This window comes from Hemicordylus capensis, chromosome 6 (assembly GCF_027244095.1).
Source record: "Hemicordylus capensis ecotype Gifberg chromosome 6, rHemCap1.1.pri, whole genome shotgun sequence".
Classification (NCBI taxonomy): domain Eukaryota; kingdom Metazoa; phylum Chordata; class Lepidosauria; order Squamata; family Cordylidae; genus Hemicordylus; species Hemicordylus capensis.
The window spans coordinates 80,776,716-80,794,796 of record NC_069662.1 but is presented as its reverse complement, the minus strand read 5'-3'; the positions used below and the strand labels follow the sequence as shown (position 1 = coordinate 80,794,796).

The 18,081-nt window shown below is 44.2% G+C and overlaps 1 long non-coding RNA gene across 1 annotated transcript; it reads right to left on the bottom strand.

Annotated features, from left to right (window-relative positions):
- Positions 1 to 13,529: 13,529 nt before the first annotated feature.
- Positions 13,530 to 17,248, bottom strand: LOC128329231 (uncharacterized). Its single transcript, XR_008309579.1, has 3 exons — positions 17,208 to 17,248; positions 16,631 to 16,768; positions 13,530 to 13,748 (listed from the first exon to the last, which is right to left on the bottom strand). It is a non-coding gene; the product is annotated as an uncharacterized LOC128329231 (long non-coding RNA).
- Between the last annotated feature and the right edge of the window lie 833 nt (positions 17,249 to 18,081).

Below are 18,081 nucleotides of genomic sequence, written 5' to 3'. Positions count from 1 at the left end.
GGACAATTTAACTACTCTGTTGCTTCCCCAAATTGCTTATGAAGTACATATGTGTTGCAAAACTCCTTTCTGCCCTCAACCTGGCAGGATGTTACAGATGATTGATTTACCTAGTGGTTACATATGCACTGGAATAAACTACCATTTGGTAAATGATTGTCTGTACTATATTCACTGATCCAAAACTCACAGCATAATTTCTAATCATACAATTAATCTCTCATGTGTTTATGCATAACTGAGTAAGCAGGCCACCTACTGGCTGCTCTGTGATTAAAATGGTGATTGGCAGAGATAAAATTGTTGATTGCACACATACACAATTTCTTGAGGCAATGGCAGAACATATCCACAGAAACTTGTGCATAGGTAGCAGAAATCTCCAAATTAAAGAACTTGTTTGGTTATGTTTGAACTTGTTTGATTAAGAGAAGCAGCATTTACTAAGGTTGAAAATTGTTTATATCCTTTTTATTAAATTTATTTAAAACTAGCTGAACCCGTACAGAGCATCTGTGCGCTAGGACTTTGTTGCTCTCCTTGCCCCCCCACAACAGCCCCTGCTTTATTGCTCAGTGTCAGCCACCCACTCTCAGCTGCCCCCTCCCCACCCACCCACTCACTCACTTGTCCCCTACCTGCTCCTCTTCCCTATCTGCATATGGAAGGAATCCCCACTGCCCAATCACCACGGTGCTTCTGTTATGTTACCTCTGATTGGTAGAGCCAATTGGACATAGAGTTGCCATGCCCCCCAAAATTCTCGGTTTCACCCAGATTTTAAGCATTTCACCCAGATTGCTTAGCCCTCCCAGATTTGCCTGGATTTCAGCTTTCTTTCTTTTTTTTTTAAAGCTAAGCTCTAGCCCTTGTAGAAGTGGAGTTATGGAGCAAAACATACAGTCACTATTATGCTCAAAAATTATTTCCAAGCCAATTTAAATGATATGCAAATTAGGCACCTGAATTTGGAAAGCCAGAATATGGCAACCATCATCGGATGCCATGTTTGCCATGTACGACCTTAGTGGTAGGTAGGTAAGTAATTTGGATATTAATAAAAATTAGCTGACCTGGCACAGTGCATCTGTGCCCCTAGTTCTCCCATTCCTCCCCCCCGCCCCAGTTAATTCTCCCTCCCAGCAGTTTGTTCTACCTTGGCAGCCGGCTAGCCAGCCGGCCGCCACTTCCCCTTCTCTGCCCCCCACTGGGTGTTACTGCCTTTTGACCAGCCGGCAGACCAGAGAGAGGCTGCACCACCCTCTCTGCTGCCCACCCACCACCGTCTCCCCTCGCCAGGTGCTCCTGCCTTTTGGCCGGCAGGCAGGAGCAAGGCTGCACCCTCTGCCCACCCACTGCCATCATCTCCCCCACCCACCCGCGCCGGGTGTTCCTGCTTTTTGGCCGGCAGGCGGTCTAGAGAGGGAGGCTGCGCTGTCCTCTCCACCACGTACCACCATTGTCTCACCACCACCACCAGCGCTCCTGCCTTTTTGGCCACCTGCCATCATCCCTCCCCCCCCCAGTCGTTGCTGCCTTCTTCCGCCCACCCATCATCCTTCCTTCCCTGCTAGTGCTGCTTTTTCCCCCAGCTGGCCAGCCCACCATTTTCTTTTCTCCCGCCCATACCCATGGCTATCTGGCAGCTCTCCAAACTCTCGCGAGAGTTGCCATGCATGAGATTAGCCACGGGATACATCTTAGAGAATTAAATATATAAACAGGAGTGTAGTGTGAATAATTGAGTTCTTTTTTGTTGGTTTGTGGTAATTATGTTCTATATGTTTGTGGTAATTATATAATATTTGCATTTATGGTTTCCTTTTTTCTTTATCTGTATGTTTTAACATTACACACAAACACACACACACTTACACTTCAAATAAGTTCTCTCTATTTCCAATGTAAATAATACTATTTCTCATATCCATTATTCTTTGGTATCAGTGTTACTGTGTCTCCCACGGAAACTCAAAATGTGGAACTGTCCTCTGTAATATGAAGCCCTGTCTGCTAAGCAATTATCAGTTCATGACTCATGGATGAGTCAGCACATCTAAAAGCAGCAACCATTTTGTCACCAGCACCTGAAGTTGGTAATAGCCTCTTCATCATAAGATCCCAATAAACATTTTTAACCCTTCATTGTAAACCTCAAATGAAAAGGCACATAAAAACTAGAAAAGAAATAGTTTGAAAATCATTTTAGGATTTAGAGACAGTCCAGTCCAGTGTTCCCTCTAACAGGGATTCCCAGCTGTTGTTGACTACAACTCCAAAACAAATTGGCTTGTTCTTTTCAGCCAATACTTGTATTCAGAGCTTTCAGAGTTTTGCTTTATCTTAAGTAAATTTATTGAGTTAAGACTCAAATCATGCAAGAATTTTGAAACTCTTATTTCCAGATGGAAATTTATTCTAATGTTAACCCAAATTGTGATGAGATTTTCCAGGGGATCCACATTTTCCAGAAAATCTTTCATCACAATTTCAGTTCATGTTAGAACTGTTGTCTCAAAATGCCCTTGAAAGTAGTGTTTAAAAGGAATGGGTTTTCAATGGATTTTTCATGGATTGTCAACAAATGCCCAGCAGATGGTGTTAAGAAATAGCTCAAAGTCCTCTGATGTCATCTGGATCCCCCAGAATATCTCTATTTGTTTTCATGTTAGAATAAATTGTTGCCTGGAAATGCCCAGGGACAGCAGTTGACACTGAAATATAACCATGTCTAAGAGCCAACCTAGAAATGACTCCATCATTCTGAATAACTATCAGCTTGTTTAAAATATCTCTTCTTTTAGGTAAGGTGCTTGAATGTGAGATGGCAACTTTGATCCCATATTTGAGGCTAAGATGGACTTTTCACCCTGGTGGACTGCCTACAGCAGGAACTTTAAAAAGGGGGGGGGATCCCTTTTGGTTCTGCTGGACCTCTGAGTGGCTTTCAATACTGTTGACCATGAGATTAATCCTTTATTGCCAATTCTACAGGGATAGTCATTCTAATCTTATTTTACCCCTCATAAAGAAATATCCTGGCCATTCTGATCTTTTTTATTTGAAACTAGTATGTGTAAGCCCGTTGTAATAACGGGCTCTAGTGGGGGGGGGGTTCCCGCTGCCGCCTCACCCGCCTCGGGCGCACTCCTTGGGCCGACACCTCCGCCGCCGCCTCGGGCGCTCTCTCCGCCCGCCGTTTCTTGTGGCGGTGGCCGCCGCCATCGGAGCCAGTCGCCCCGCCACGGCCACCGCCTCCTTGGCCCGCACTCCTGTGGCCGAGGCCGCGGCTCCGCCGCCGCCTCGGCCACACTCTCCGCCCGCCGCTTCTGCTCCTTCTGGTCTCCCGTGGCGGCGGCCGCCGCCATCGGGGCCAGTCGCCCACCGGCGGCCGGGTCCAACATGGCCGCCCATCTCCGCGCATGCCCAGAACGGGCGAAAAAGACACGGGCGGCACGGACGCACGCCCAAGGCTTTTATGGGTAAGGATATCTGCTGACAGATTTTTAAACCTGTGATTTCTATTAATGTGGCCAAGTTTTGTTTTATTGCTTGCAAATTGCGTAAAACTTGTACTATTAACTCCAAAATTTTGTAAAACTTATTATGCAAATTGTAATGATTGGTCAACGACCGTAATAAACTTCTACTGCTACTACTACCATGAGATTCTTCTGGATTGCTTGAAACTAGAAAGCACTGCTCTGTAGTTATTCCAGACCTTACAAGATGTTAGGTTCCAGAAGGAGATTCTGGGGGACTCCCGTTCAAATCCATAGCCATTGGCCTATGGGGTCCCTTAGGCATCCATCTTTCCCCCATGTTATTTAATGTCTAAGTGAAACCACTGGAGGAAGTTATCTGAGAATTGGATGCAGTGTTATCAGTATTCTGACACCCAACTCAGTCTCCATCAGATTCCAGGGAGATAGTGAAAGTCCCAAACCACTGTCTGAGGTCTGTGATGCAATGGATGTGGGCTAAGAAGCTGAAAATCCAGACAAGTGGTTTTTTGTCAGTTGGAATGTCTATCCAGGAGTTGGATTTTTATTTATTTATTTATTTATTTATCAAATTTGTACGCCGCCCCAAACTTTCATCTCTGGGCGGTATTTGCCTTGTTCTGGGCAGGTTTGCACTCTTCTTGGAGGATAACATTTACAGATAAGAGTGCTCTTGGACCCAGCCTTGTTGTTCCTGCTAGTCAAGCAGCTGTTGTGGCCTGGAATGATTTTGCACAATGTCAGCTGTGCCCTTTTCTGGACAAGGCAAGGGCAAAACATGCTTTGGCCACATCTAGTTTAGTTTACTGCCTCCTACTTTATGTGGAGCTGCTTTTGAAAAATGTTTGGAAATTACAGCCAATACAAATGCTACAATTAATACACATAATTAATTGATTACAAATATTTATATCCCCCCTATCTACTTTTCTTCAAAGTATTCAAGTCAGCTTACAATAATAAAACAAAAATCAAACCCTACATCTATTTTAAAACAAGAACAGGCCAGATAATAGAACAAGTCAACCATTAAAATATTAGAGGAATAAAACCATTTTAACTTAGTGACTACAAGTCAACAAAGCTGAGTACCATATGCTTGCCCTGGGAGAGGGCTGGATGGGCAGCAAGGGAGAATGGGCAGAGTCATTTAAGAGAGCAGGAAACCTAAGGGTGCCTGAGAATGACAGAACTGAGGAAGCAAAAGTCACAGTTACGGTTGTAACAGGAAATAAAGATGGAGAAAAGCCAAGTAGGGTTTTGTTGTTGTTTTTTTTAAAGTAAGGGCATGGAGCTTGCAATGCCACTCATAATTTTGTTTCTCCAGCACAGGGGTTCCCAACCTGTGGTACTCCAGATGTTGCTGAACTACAACTCCCATCATCTCCAGCTGCAATTTATTGTGCCTGGGAATGATGGGACTTATAGTTCCACAACATCTGGAGTACCACAGTTGGAGACTCCTGTTCTAGAACATGTACTACATAGGAAACCACTGTCAGCTCTGAAATAGGAACAGGAAAAGATGAACTAAAGGATAAAGCATTAATGGAATGGGGAAATAAAAATAATATCTTAAATGCATGGTCTGCCTAATGGATGGGTTGCAACAGCAGTGGAAATGCTGAGGGCCAAATTTGATGTGATAGCAGGAGATGTGTGTTTAAACACAGAGTTGCCCAAAATAGGTGAAAATTGGAGATAACGAACACATTTATTTCAGATATCTATGTCTGGCTCCTCCAGTACAAAACTGCCCTGGGCGGCTCACAAAAACAGTAAAACAGACAGATGAAACAAAATAAAATCAGTAAAAAACTAACTAAAACCAAGACTGAGTTAAAACCAAGTTTTAAAAGTTAAAAATCCACCAGATATAAACTGAAGAATCTGTGTTTAATAGCAAAAGGGGCAGATAGTTGAGGAGTGCAGAACTGGAAGAAAAGTGCTTGGAGAAGTGCAAAGGGGAGGGTTCTGCATCTGCAAGCTCCTTTTGCTGCTAAAAACAAACACTGTTCTTTCTGTGTAATTTTGACAGATCTGTGTTTAAATTTATTGATCTGTTGCCCTTATACATGGTCTGGCTCTGTGCTGATCAAGAACTCAGTACAGTGTGGGTTACCTCCTGAAGAAAACAAATTCAAATCCCTATATTTCTCCCTGAGCTGAGCTCAATTCATATGGAGCCAGTTTGGACATTCCAACCAGCCCCCACTCCCAAATGATTAATATTACTGAAAATACATGCAGAGGTGCGATTTGGATTAACCACTTATGCAATTAAGGAATGGTGCAGTGGGGGTGAGGAGAAATGGACATGCTCACATCTTGATCATGTCATGGGAGTGGGATCACATCCCACTGGTGGTATCGCCAAACTGACTCACTGCCTTTACTTGGGCTTATCTCAAAGCAAGTTGACTTTGTCAACCAATGTGAATCATCATTTAAAAAACAGTCATGTTCATATGCTCACCATGTGCCCAGACTCCAGAAGAGCAGTGAGTAGTTGTGTTACTCAGCCATTCGTGGGCTTTCTGACACCTGGACATGGTGTGTGTATATACATATGGCTGCTCATTGTACACTGATAAGATCAGGCTGGCAAAAGGAAAAAATATATATCCTTTTAAATGAGCCTAAATAAAGGTTGCTGAACTAACCATACAGGTTTAAACATTAACATCTGGATACAGATTTGAAGCTTCAGGTGCATTTGGGATGCCACCTCTAATACAGTGGTTCGAGATTTAAGCCTCAGTTTTATAGGTGAAATTAAAGGAGGAAATGCTCTTTGGAAACATGTGTTTTGAATCTAACCTCAACTGAAAAGGGATGAAACTGAGTTGCATGAATGAACATATGTTAATACTTATGCCTTATATTCCATAAGGTTGGTACCGAAATTCAGTCTTTAAGAATCACTCTCGAAGTTGTACAGTTTTTGCCAGACCACCATATGATCTAGCAGCAATTTTTTTTTGTTAAAACAGCAAAATTATAAAATGAAATTATGAATTCAGCATCTGTGCACTAAGGTTACACTAAGGTCTAGTTCTCACAGTGGTGGTAAAGTTGTATCTAGGATATACCACTTTGGACTTCAGTTGGGAGCTCAAATGCTGCTACAAGAAAATAATAATTCAGCACATGGAAAACTAGCATAGCCAAGAAAGAGAAGGCTAGGTTAGCACCCTTCTCCCTGACATCCAATTCGTTCTCGTTCTCTCTCTCTCTCTCTCTTGCGCGCGCTCTCTCTCTCTCTCTCTCTCTCTCCCTCCCTCCCTCCCTCCCTCCCTCCCTCTCCCCCACCCCCCTCTCTCATGTATAAGCAACTAGCAGTCTGGAGTGATACAGTCCAGTCCAGACACAAGTTAGCCACTTTAGTGAGAACTAGACTTAAGGTCTATTAGTTAGGCAGATATTGTGGTTCCTAGCACACTAAAATGTTTAAAAAAAAGAAGAAGAAGAACCAGGAACTGCAAGATTGCTTTGAAAAGGAATGAATGACAGAATGAAAACAAAGTCTAGGCAAGTAAGCAAGAAATCACTTCAGTGCCTAGGCAAGATGTTTTCACCTATGCTCAGAGAAAATAATTCTTCCTTCATTTTGTTTTCTTAATCTGTGTGAGCACAAGAAATTCAGCCCATGGTTAAAAAAACCATCCCCAGTATTCAATCTAAAATATGTATTTCACCAGTGCAAGGAATCCTTATAGAAATGGTATCAAGATTCTTGGCAAAATCACACAACTCTTCTAGCAGTGCTCTCTAAGTGGTGTGCACAAAAGGGGAACTAACTCAAGAGTATTAGTAGCAGAAAGAGAGAAGACCAATAGTTGAATGAGAAAATTGATTGGAAGCAATGATGAAATTGAACAGTAGCAGAAAGGGGAACATCAACACAGACAACAATCATATGCAGCAATTTAACTACTCATTAGGAACATAGGAAGCTGGCTTATACGGAGTCAAACCATTGGTCTGTCTAAGTGCCAGAGACTTGCATTTTGGGCGGTATACAAATGTGTTAAATAAATAAATATAAGTAACTCAGTATTGCCTACACCAGGCCTGCTCAACTTCAGCCCTCCTGCAGATGTCGACCTGCCATTCCCATAATCCCTGGCTATTGGCTACTGTGGCTGGGGATTATGGGAGTTGTAGTCCAACAGCGATATAGGAAGATGCTAAAAGGCATCATCTCATGAGAGAAGGCAATGGTAAACCCCTCTTGTATTCTACCAAAGACAACCACCGGTCTCTGTAGTCACCAGGAGTTGAAATAACCTTTAGTCCAACAACAGCAGGCGGGCGGGGAGGGGGGTACCTAAATTGAGCAGGCCTGGTCTACACTGACTGGCAGCAGCTCTCCAAGGTGAGTCTCTCCCAGCTCTACTTGTAAGTGCCAGGGAGTGAAACTGGGACCTTCTGCATGCAAGCATGCTCTCCCACTGAGCTATAGCCCCATCTCCTAAGAATAATATCTACAATGACTGGCAGCAACTCTCCAAGGTTTCAGGCAGGAGTCTCTCCCAGCCCTACCTGTAAGAATATCTTGTAGTGCTCACATGTAGTCACCTATCCAAATATAAACCAAGGCAGACCTTGCTTAGGAAAGAGGACAATTCAAGCTTGCTTCCACAAGACCGGCTCTCCTCCTCATTATCAGCCTTTCCTTAGAGATTCCACCTATGAGATCCTGTTTTTGTACACAAATAGCCACCATGTGTTCTACAGCAGCAAAAACTGGGAACAAGAACAAAGCAGAGCACACAGGTAGACTCAACCAAGGGAGGGAGGAAAGGCAACCCAAACCTCAGTTCCCAGTTCATAAGTGTCGTCAACCACACACACTCACTTGTAGCATAACTGAATGCTTGCTGCATATGATTACACTGGTAATTCTCAACACTCACTGTGACAAAATGGGGGTTTCTCTTGTTTTAGAACTTCCGTTAGAAAATATTTGATTGTATTTATGTTTGTGGTAAGGAATAAAGTTATATGGGAGATTTTATACTGAATGTAGCAGAGGCAGGAAAAACACTGAGGTGATTGGGCAGTGAGGATTCCATATGCAGAGTGGGATAAGGAGTCTGTGACAGTTAAGGTTGGAGTGAAACTGTTACTGGTGGGTAGATATGTTTAATGTAGCTTTGTGTAAATGAGAGAAGTGTTATATTTCACTTCAAATGAGAATAAATCCTTGGGTGATGTTTATCCCAGGTGGCATCTTTGACTGTCAATTTCCACACGAAGACAGAAGGCTTGTTGTGCCAAGACAACACAGCTACTGTGAGACGCTTCAGGAATTGGGATGAATGCTGAAAGTTTCTTCAAGTAATAGCAGTGGCTGATTATCGAGCGATAACTGTCTTAAAACTTCATGGTGAGGTGTCACACCCACATATTTTGACTACCTCATTCACAACTGGAGACACAGTGCTTGGGGTGGTATGGGGAGGGCATGGGTGGGAATTGTTGCTGGGAGGCCTGTTCTGTTCCTCATTCAGAAAGCCACAGCAGCAGCAACTACTACAAGACAAGAACATGGTAAGTAATCACAAGGTCGCATAGGTGGCCTGCACAGACCATACACTGAGGCTGTTCCCACAATTGGCAAAAATCAGGCTAGGGAAGCCTAGCCCGATTTCTCCCGATTGTGAGTAGCAACGGGAGCCGCTTGGCTCCCAGCAGCGGCAAGCCCACTTATGGAGTCTGCCACTAAACGCGGGGAGTTTTGGGTTTTCAGGTTGCGAGAGCGCCCCAAAAGTGGGTTCCTTAATCATGTGTCGTTGTGGCTCTGCACCGACTCAAGAATAGCCTCCCAAAGGGGATGCTACAACAAGCCTCCCGGCGTCCGGAGGCTCCCCAAAAGGCACCACACACTTTCACGGTGCTTTATGGGACTTCCAGGGGCCAGGAGGCCCCCGAACACCCCGGGAGCTGCTAATTGTCTGGGCAGACAATCTGGCCACCCAGGGAAGGCTCCCTGATCATCTGCGCGGATAGTGGGTCAAACCCGTTCTCCTTGCAAACCCCTTCGGCTCTTAACTCTGCTCATGTGAAGAGCCTCACTATGTTCCAGGTAAGCCTCTAGCAAAAGCAGAGGTAACTTCAAAATAGGGCTCTAAAACCTTCCACCCATACCTAACACTGTCCCAGTGTAGAATAGTGGTTAGATTATTGGACTAGGGCCAGGGAGACCTGAGTTCAAATCCCGATTCAACCATGGGTGACTCTGGGCCAGTCACTGAACTCTCAGCCTAACCTACCTCACAGGATTGTTGTGAGGATAAAAATAACTATGTGCACTGTTCTGGGCTTCCTTCCTGGAAGAAGAGTAGGATTTAAATGTATAAATAAATAAATTTTTGTCCTGTCTTCTCTTACAAGGGCAATTCCAGAGGATTTCCATGAACAACTGACGTATGCAAAAATGTGGTTCACTCGATTTATGTGTTTTATCTTGCCATTCTTACAGGAACTCTCCTACTGAAGCACTATGGGTATGGTTTTTGTTCTGTTAAAACAGTATATAGAATGCTTTTAAATAAAAGTTGGTCAAATCCTTGACTGGAGGACTATTCCTTTGGGAGTGGGAAATATTCCTTTCCCTTGAAGTGAATAATAAAGGTAACTGAAATCATCTCTGTTAAGAGGCTGACATGATCCAGTGTTATCATTTAATTTGATGCAATTAAAGCAAACACAGATTAACTGGCAGGAGAATCTAGGCCAAGCCTGCACAGCTGTGACCCACTAAGCTAAACACAGCCCATCAGTCATCTATTGTGGCCTGCCAGGTGTTTGACAACTCCTCTTGTTTTTGTAGTCCCAGGCAGGCAGCAAAAATAGAAGGTTCCCAGAGGGTTAGTATTCATGGCTGGTGAGCTGCACTTGAACTGGTGGGCCACAGTAGTTGCAAGCCTGATCTAGGCAAATTCTGAATCCCAAAGTAGTAGTATCAACAACCATGTTTTGCTGTTTGATTCTCCTTTTGCCACATTTTAGAAGGGGTAAGCCTGAAGACCAAGCTACCTGATAAATATAAAATGTTCTATTCTGGGGCAGACTGCAAAAGTATAGCAAGCTTATCCTGTTTGAGCAAACTCTTTAAGCTCAGTACGATGGCAATACGGTCAGCTATTTAAATTAAGTTTCTAAATAGCTGACCCTGTTGCTATTGTAATAGTGAAGGGAACATGCACTGTAGCCTGGGCTGCAGATGTATATCTATAAATGTTCCAAAGCACTGAGCAAGACTATAGCTGCTGTTGTGCCTTCTGCCCCATTCTTTCACCTATCCCCTTGCCAACCCTCCTTCCTCACCAGCTGTGAGGCAAAACTAGAGTTCTAAGGCCACAGACATGGGGACAAGGTTGAGCAGGGGGACTAGTGGCAGAGCAGAGAATACTGCAGCCATATCCTTTCTTGGTGCCTTGGAACAATGAGTTGGTGACTCTGAGGAGGATGTCCAATGAGAAGAGGGACACGGCTTAATGAATAGAGAGATGAAGGCTATTCCATTTTAGGAAGTATCATAGTAGAAGGCATCTAGAAAGGAATTGGAACAAAGACAAGCTGAGCATATGAAAAAACAAAAGAAGGGAAAACAAAGGAACTCATAGTATTGCCCTTCATGTTCCTGTAACTAAAAACAGGTTCTGGGGCTAAAAACTCAAGAGTACTTACAGAAAGATACTATTTTATAAATTCTATCAGTGCAAAAATTTGAAATCTCATCAAGATTAGCATGGGTGTAGCACGTTGGAGTGGGTCCTAGGATAAGAAGAGAAGATGGTTCCCTGCCCTCCACCTTGGAATCTAGCCAGAGCTCTCCTGTGGCTGCTTCTTGCAAGGCAATGAGGCTAGTCTCACGATCGGGAAAAATCGGGCTAGGAAAGCCGAGCCCGATTTATCTCGATCGTGGGAGCCACCAGGCTCAGCTGTGAGCCCGGTGGTTCCTAGGCGGGTAACCCGCCTAAGTACCCCTGCCTTTAGCCCGGGTTTGTTGAGCGAGTGCTCCGCAAAACGGGGCTCCCTGATCATGAGTAGCCGTGGTGCGGCTCCGCGGCGTGGCTACTCATGAGTAGACCCCCAGAGGGGAGGCGGAAAGCCGGCTCCGGGGGTCTTCCCAGTATGCCCTGCGCACTTGCGCAGGGCATACTGGAGCTTCCGGAGGCCGCACGGCCCCTGAGCCCCCCAGCCCCCACTGACTCCATCACGGAGCCGGCAATCGTGTGTGCGGCTGATCCGGCCGCCCTGGGCTACTGTCCTGATCGTCTGCGGCGAGAGCGGGTTTAGCCCGCTCTCCCCGCAGTTTTGGCAAAAGCAGGTCTCACGGATCGTGAGACCCGCCTCAATATGTATCATCAGTGGAGGCCAAACTGTCTTCAGTCTTATTGAAGAACTCCTGATAAGCTTCTTAGAAAATCCAAGGGTTCCCCAGAAAATGGCTTTGAACAAGCAGAAAACAAAACTTCTTTTTCTTCCAGAGTTCCATCTTTACTGCCAATGCTTAAAGCGACAATGGGCAGTTTTTCAACATTACAGCTTCTGTGTCTGTAGCAGTATCAATCAATCAATCTTTATTATGGTCAGAGACCAGCATAAGTCTGTAGCAATAGTGACTCATCCTGCCGAGCCAGAGGGTGCCAAAGGAGGCAACTCCGGTGGCCCCTCTCCGCACCCCCAAGCTGTGCAGCTGCCTGCAAGCTGGCCATTGTCACGAAGAGCTGTGTGGTTGGTGAATGGTCAGCCTGCAGGTGGAGGGGTGTGAGAGAGAGGAGCCACCAAAGCTGCTGCCAGGAAGCAGAAGCAGCTGCCTCTCCTTTGGCACGCATGCGCGCGCACACACACACGCGCGCGCACACACACACACACACACACTTGTTAATCTACTACTGGTCTGAAGGGTACAGCAGAGATTGGCTGTTTGAACTTCTCAGATCCCAACAGTACAGCAACATGACATGATGCTTGCTGCCAACACTCTCCACTGACAAAACTAGGAAAACAGGAGTCCTAATGTTGAAAGACTGGCTGTTGTTGGGCTACAGTCAGGTCCATGGGGATACTGCCATATTCTCCACAAGTGTACCTTTACAGTGAGACCAAAAAGGGCTTTTGAAAGAGGCTAATTTCTGTGTAAATAATCTAAAATGGCATTTCAAATGGTGTGAGAAATCATGTGAGTAATCTATCAGTGTTTACACTTGTTGAACACTACACTGTGTGGCAAAACCAGTCTATCAGATAATTCAACAGAAACGTGTGGACATCACTGGGCAACTCAATGTGACTAACAAGCCAGATCAGCTACATACTGAATTTTCTTTGTACAGTACTGCCATCTGGTGTATTTTGACAAAACAACCCTTGTGGCACGGTCACCATTAGAAATAGAGACACCCCCCTCCCACAATATATAGTTAAAAATTAAAAAGCTCCCTCAAGAATACATTTTTATATTGCCATAAAGTTCTGCTTATTTTATTTGGCAAGCAGCAATTGATGTGTTGTATAATTTGAAGCAATAGTTCAACACAAGCAAGAAGAAACTGCTGTTCAGTAATTTGCTTACATTTCCCATCATGCAAGTTTCTGAAGCAAATATCTTTTTATTTCTTGATTGTGCTAACAAATGCAAGCTAATCTACTAAAGCAGTCTAGTTTCTGAGACAAAATGTAAATTATACTAGCCAGTCCTTCTAGCTTGCTTGTTAAAAAATAATCATCCTAACAGAAGAGAAGCACATCTTGACAGCTATATATAGAAACTCTGCAAGCTCATTTTCTGACTGGTCCGAAAGTAGTGGGTTACCAGAAATTATTACAGTTAGTTTCACTAACCTTTCTAAGTTCCACCCCACTGCTAACTTTGACTGGTCTTTTAAAAAAATTATTATTTAACAAAGAAAACTACCTTCTTCCTCTATTCACTGGGTTTCACCTGACTTTGAGATCAGAAATCAATGCAACATAGGGCATTTGAGTAATTTATATTGCTGTGAACAAAATTTTAATATCTGTACGCACCAAGTGAGTCTTTTGGAGCAACATATGGTGATATGGGAGCATAATTCTGCACATGCTGAGTTTATTTTGGAGAAAATCAGGTCAGTACTTCAGCTTTTCATGGCTACTTCAAGTAGAAAACCACAGGGCTCTGTGGGTGCCAGGAGTCGAAATCAACTTGATGGCACACATTACCTTTACAGGTAGTACAGGAAAACAAACCTAGGAGACAGATTCCAATTAAGGAAAGAATTATTACCTCCTGCCTTCTGAATAAGCTCTGCATTTTCCATGCAGATAAAGCAAACTCTATTGTTTTGCTGTTTTATTATTGAGACATTGTCAGTGCAGAAGTAGTTGAACTTTTTAATTTATTCATAAATTATCTAGAAGTTGGGGTGAGCAGCAAGGTGGCCAAATTTGCAAAAGACACCAAACTATTTAGGGCAGTGAAATCCAAAACAGATTGTGAGGAGCTCCAAAAGGATCTCTCCAAACTTGGGGAGTGGGCAACAAAATGGCAAATGTGGTTCAATGTTGGCAAGTGCAAACTGATGCATATTGGGGCAAAAAACCCGAACATCACATATATGTTGATGGGATCTGAGCTGTTGGTGACTGGCCAGGAGAGGGATCTTGGGGTCATGGTGGACAGCTCGTTGAAAGTGTTGACTCAGTGTGTGGCAGCTGTGAAAAAGGCCAATTCCATGCTCAGGATCATTAGGAAGGAGATTGGAAAATCTGCTAATATTATAATGCCCTTCTACAAAACCATGGTTCGGCCACACATGGAGTACAATGTACAATTCTGGTCACCATACCTAAAGAGGAACATTGTAGAACTGGAAAAGGTGCAGACAGAGGTACACCTAGGGAATTTTGGAGCCTGGACCTAAAGGACTTTGGAGCGGGGCCCCTTACCTCTTCCCCCCCACCCACTGCAAGTTAAGCATCATCTCCTTATTCTTATCCCACATATTTCTTTTCCCACTTCCCCGCTCTGTCTCTAAAACACCTGACAAGTCATAATCACACTCTGCTGCCCAGCACAGTGTGGGCGAGCAGCAACCATACCACCCGGGTCAGGCTAAAGAAGATCTGGGGGCCTTTGGGGTAAGTGGGTGAAGGCCCTGGCTTTTGGCCTTGAAGTCCAGATGTAAGATCTCCACTGGGTACAGAAGAGGGCAACCAAGGTGATCAGGGACTTAGAGCACCTTTGTTAGGAAGCAAGGCTACAACACCTGGGGCTTTTTAGTTTAGAAAAAAGATGAATGTGGGGGAGACATGATAGAGGTCTATAAAATCATACATGGCATGGAGAAAGTTGATAGAATTTGTTCCCCCTCTCACATAACACTAGAACCAGGGTCATTCCATGAAACTGACTGCCAATAAATTTAGGACCAACAAAAGGAAGTACTTTTTCGCACAATGCATAATCAACAAGTGGAACTCTTTGCCACAGGATGTGAAACCAACAACCTGGATGGCTTTAAGAGGGGTTTGGATAACTTCATGGAGTAGAGGTCTATCAACGGCTACTAGTCTGGTGGCTATAGGCTAGCTCCAGCCTCAGAGAGAGGATGCCTCAATACCAGTTGCAGGGGAGTAACAGCAAGAGAGGGCATGCCCTCAACTCCAGCCTCTATCTATACCACTTGATATGTACATCTGTAGGCGGTGTACAAAGTTTGAAATATTTAAAAGTCATTAAAATACATGACATTAAAAACAATAAAACAAAACAAGTTTTTAAAATTATTAAAAATTAATTCTAATTAAAAGCCTCTTGAGGTTCTTCCTGAAAACAAACAGAGGAGATGCTCTTATTTCAGTAGGGAGCATATTCCAAAGACCTGGAGCAGATACAGAGTTGAGCAAGGGTCAAGAGAACAGGTTGTAGGACGCGTAGTCTGAAGCAGTTTGTCCACGTCCTCAGGAGTCACAAACTGAAAATGATCCAATCTAATCCCATAAGAGGAGTTTCTGGACACCTCCACAACAGACTCTGCAGTAATGCTGGAATCCAGCTCGGCCCGAATAAGAAATATTTTATCCGCTAAAAAGTCATTTAAAATGTTACAGCGAGTGACCAATGGTTCCAAGTTTAAATTCAAGGGGAAGGAGTACATACTAGCCCCCTCATGACCCTAGACAACTCAGCTGGATGTGAATTTGTGGAAGTAATGCGGGCAGAAAATAACTGCTTCTTTGCCACCCGCACTGTCAGAGCATAGGTCTTCAAATGTACTAGTGTGTTGTGCCTGATCATACTCATGCCGAGTCTTCCTTCACTTGCGCTCTAATCATCTACCTTGCCACTTCAGTTCCCGTAACTCATCCAAATACCACGGGGCTGTCTTTAAGGCATGTCAGAGAGGATGCTTTGGAGCTATTGTGTCTACTGCTCTAGTTAGTTCATTATTCCATCTTCATACCAGAGCATCAACAGAATCATTAGCAGAGCAAATCCTAAACCCTTCCAAGTCTTCTTGGAATCCTATTGGATCCAATAACCTCCTTGGGGCAGACCACTCACCCCTGCAGAGGTGGATCGTAACTATATATTCTCCCTTAACCAGATGGTGATCCATCCATTACAATGGGGAGATGACAGGAGTCCCCACCCACAGAACACCATCCTGATCAGAGCAAAATGCAATATCAAGTGTATGACCAGCATTATGTGTCTGACCAGAGACCAACTGGGATAGGCCCACAGTCATCATGGTTGCTATGAACTTTTGAGCCGCCCCCAACAAACCAGTCCCATGAACATTAAAGTCCCCCAACACCAACAACCCGGGCGACTCAAATGCCAACTCAGCAACCAGGTCCATCAGCTCAGTTAGGGACTCCACTGGGCAGCAGGGTGATCGGTAGAGCAGCAGAAATCCCAGTCTATCCCTGGTCCCTAGGTTTAGGTACACATATTCAGTATAGGTCAAAGCCCTGACAGGGATCCTGGTAAGGGAGATTTCATTTTTATAGACCACAGCCACCCCACCTCCCTGACCACATCGTACCATGGAGTAACCCTCTGGGAGAAGCTGGAACCAAACTGGACCACTAGCCTCTCCTGACTAGGTCTCAGTAATACATACCAGGTCAGCTCCTTCATCCATCCAAGTCATGGACTACATCAGATTTATTCTGAACCAACCCGGCATTACAGACTAATAATGGTTAAGTTCTGTGGATGGGTGGCTTTGCTCTCCAAAATCAAAGAGGTGGTAGGCCCGCTGGAAGGGGAAACAGCAATTAAATTTCTGAATTCCCTTCCCCTATAACAGTCCGCTGGCCTACTAATGTCATATCTTCGTCAATTCCCCACCACCACTGGTATAGCTGCCCCAGGATCATCCCGCAGCAGCATCTGTAGGCTTCCAGCAGCATCTGGTGGGCCACTGTGTGAAAGAGGATGCTGGACTAGATGGGCCTCGGGCCTCATCCAGCAGGGCTGTTCTTATGTTTGTTTAATCAAATAGATCAGCTATGGGATAAGACCCCAGTTCCCCAAAGATCTATCCCATTTCAAGCTCTGGCAGTCGGAGCTCCATAAGCACACAGGGCACTGCCCTCTGCCACTGCCAATAATGCAGGAGCGTAGCTATAATTGAATGGGGGGGGATGTTCTCAGGCACCTAAGAGAGGGGACCCATTAAGTAGGTGACTGCTTACTCTTTGTTCTCCCCCTCATGCCTCTCTGAAGAAGATGCAGGGGCCCATCTTCACTTTTTGTCCCAGGGTGCACTCCCACTTAGCTACATCCCAGCAACAATGGTAGAATAATGATAATAATTAATAATAGAACACCAGTTTCACATGAGAGATTACTTGAGGGACTGGGCCATGGTCAATTCATATGTAGCTCTCGTCAAAGTAATGCAATGGATTAAAATTAAGGCATGCCTTTAAAAATAGATATCCTGTGTCCTGGATACAGATATCCTGCTGACCACACACAGAAGGTTACAATGATACAAGTGTCCAGACCCATACAGATCCTTTAGATGCTCTGAAGACTTCTGTGAGGCAGTGTTTCTTTCCATTCCCTACTCATGTCTTCATGATGCAGTCAGAGAAATATAATGTTCAAACCAACTCTGCGAGCCGTGAGTTTACATGGCAATTCCCTACATGAATGTGTTTTACACAAACATGATGTGGGAATATGCCCACACGGATACATCAATTTTCTATTATCTTTCTGCCTTCAAAAAGAGTTGAAGGTATTTTGAAAGTTGAGTATATTGTCCACATACACCTGCATCACAAGATATGTTTATGCCTGCTGCTCTGCACACATGTACACATAGAATCTTCTTCATATGTTTCTGATTGTGTGACACAGCCTTAAATAATAGCTGCCTTGAAATTGGTAATAACCAACATATGACAGGATTTATCACTATTCTGCTTGCTTCATTTTGTTTGGTAAACTGGATTTTATAATGAGGCAGTTATTGCATGTAGAGGGTATTGCATTAATAACTTACCCTATTGATATTTATGTCAGCTAAACCCTCAGTATCCTCAAAGCCCTGATGCTAAC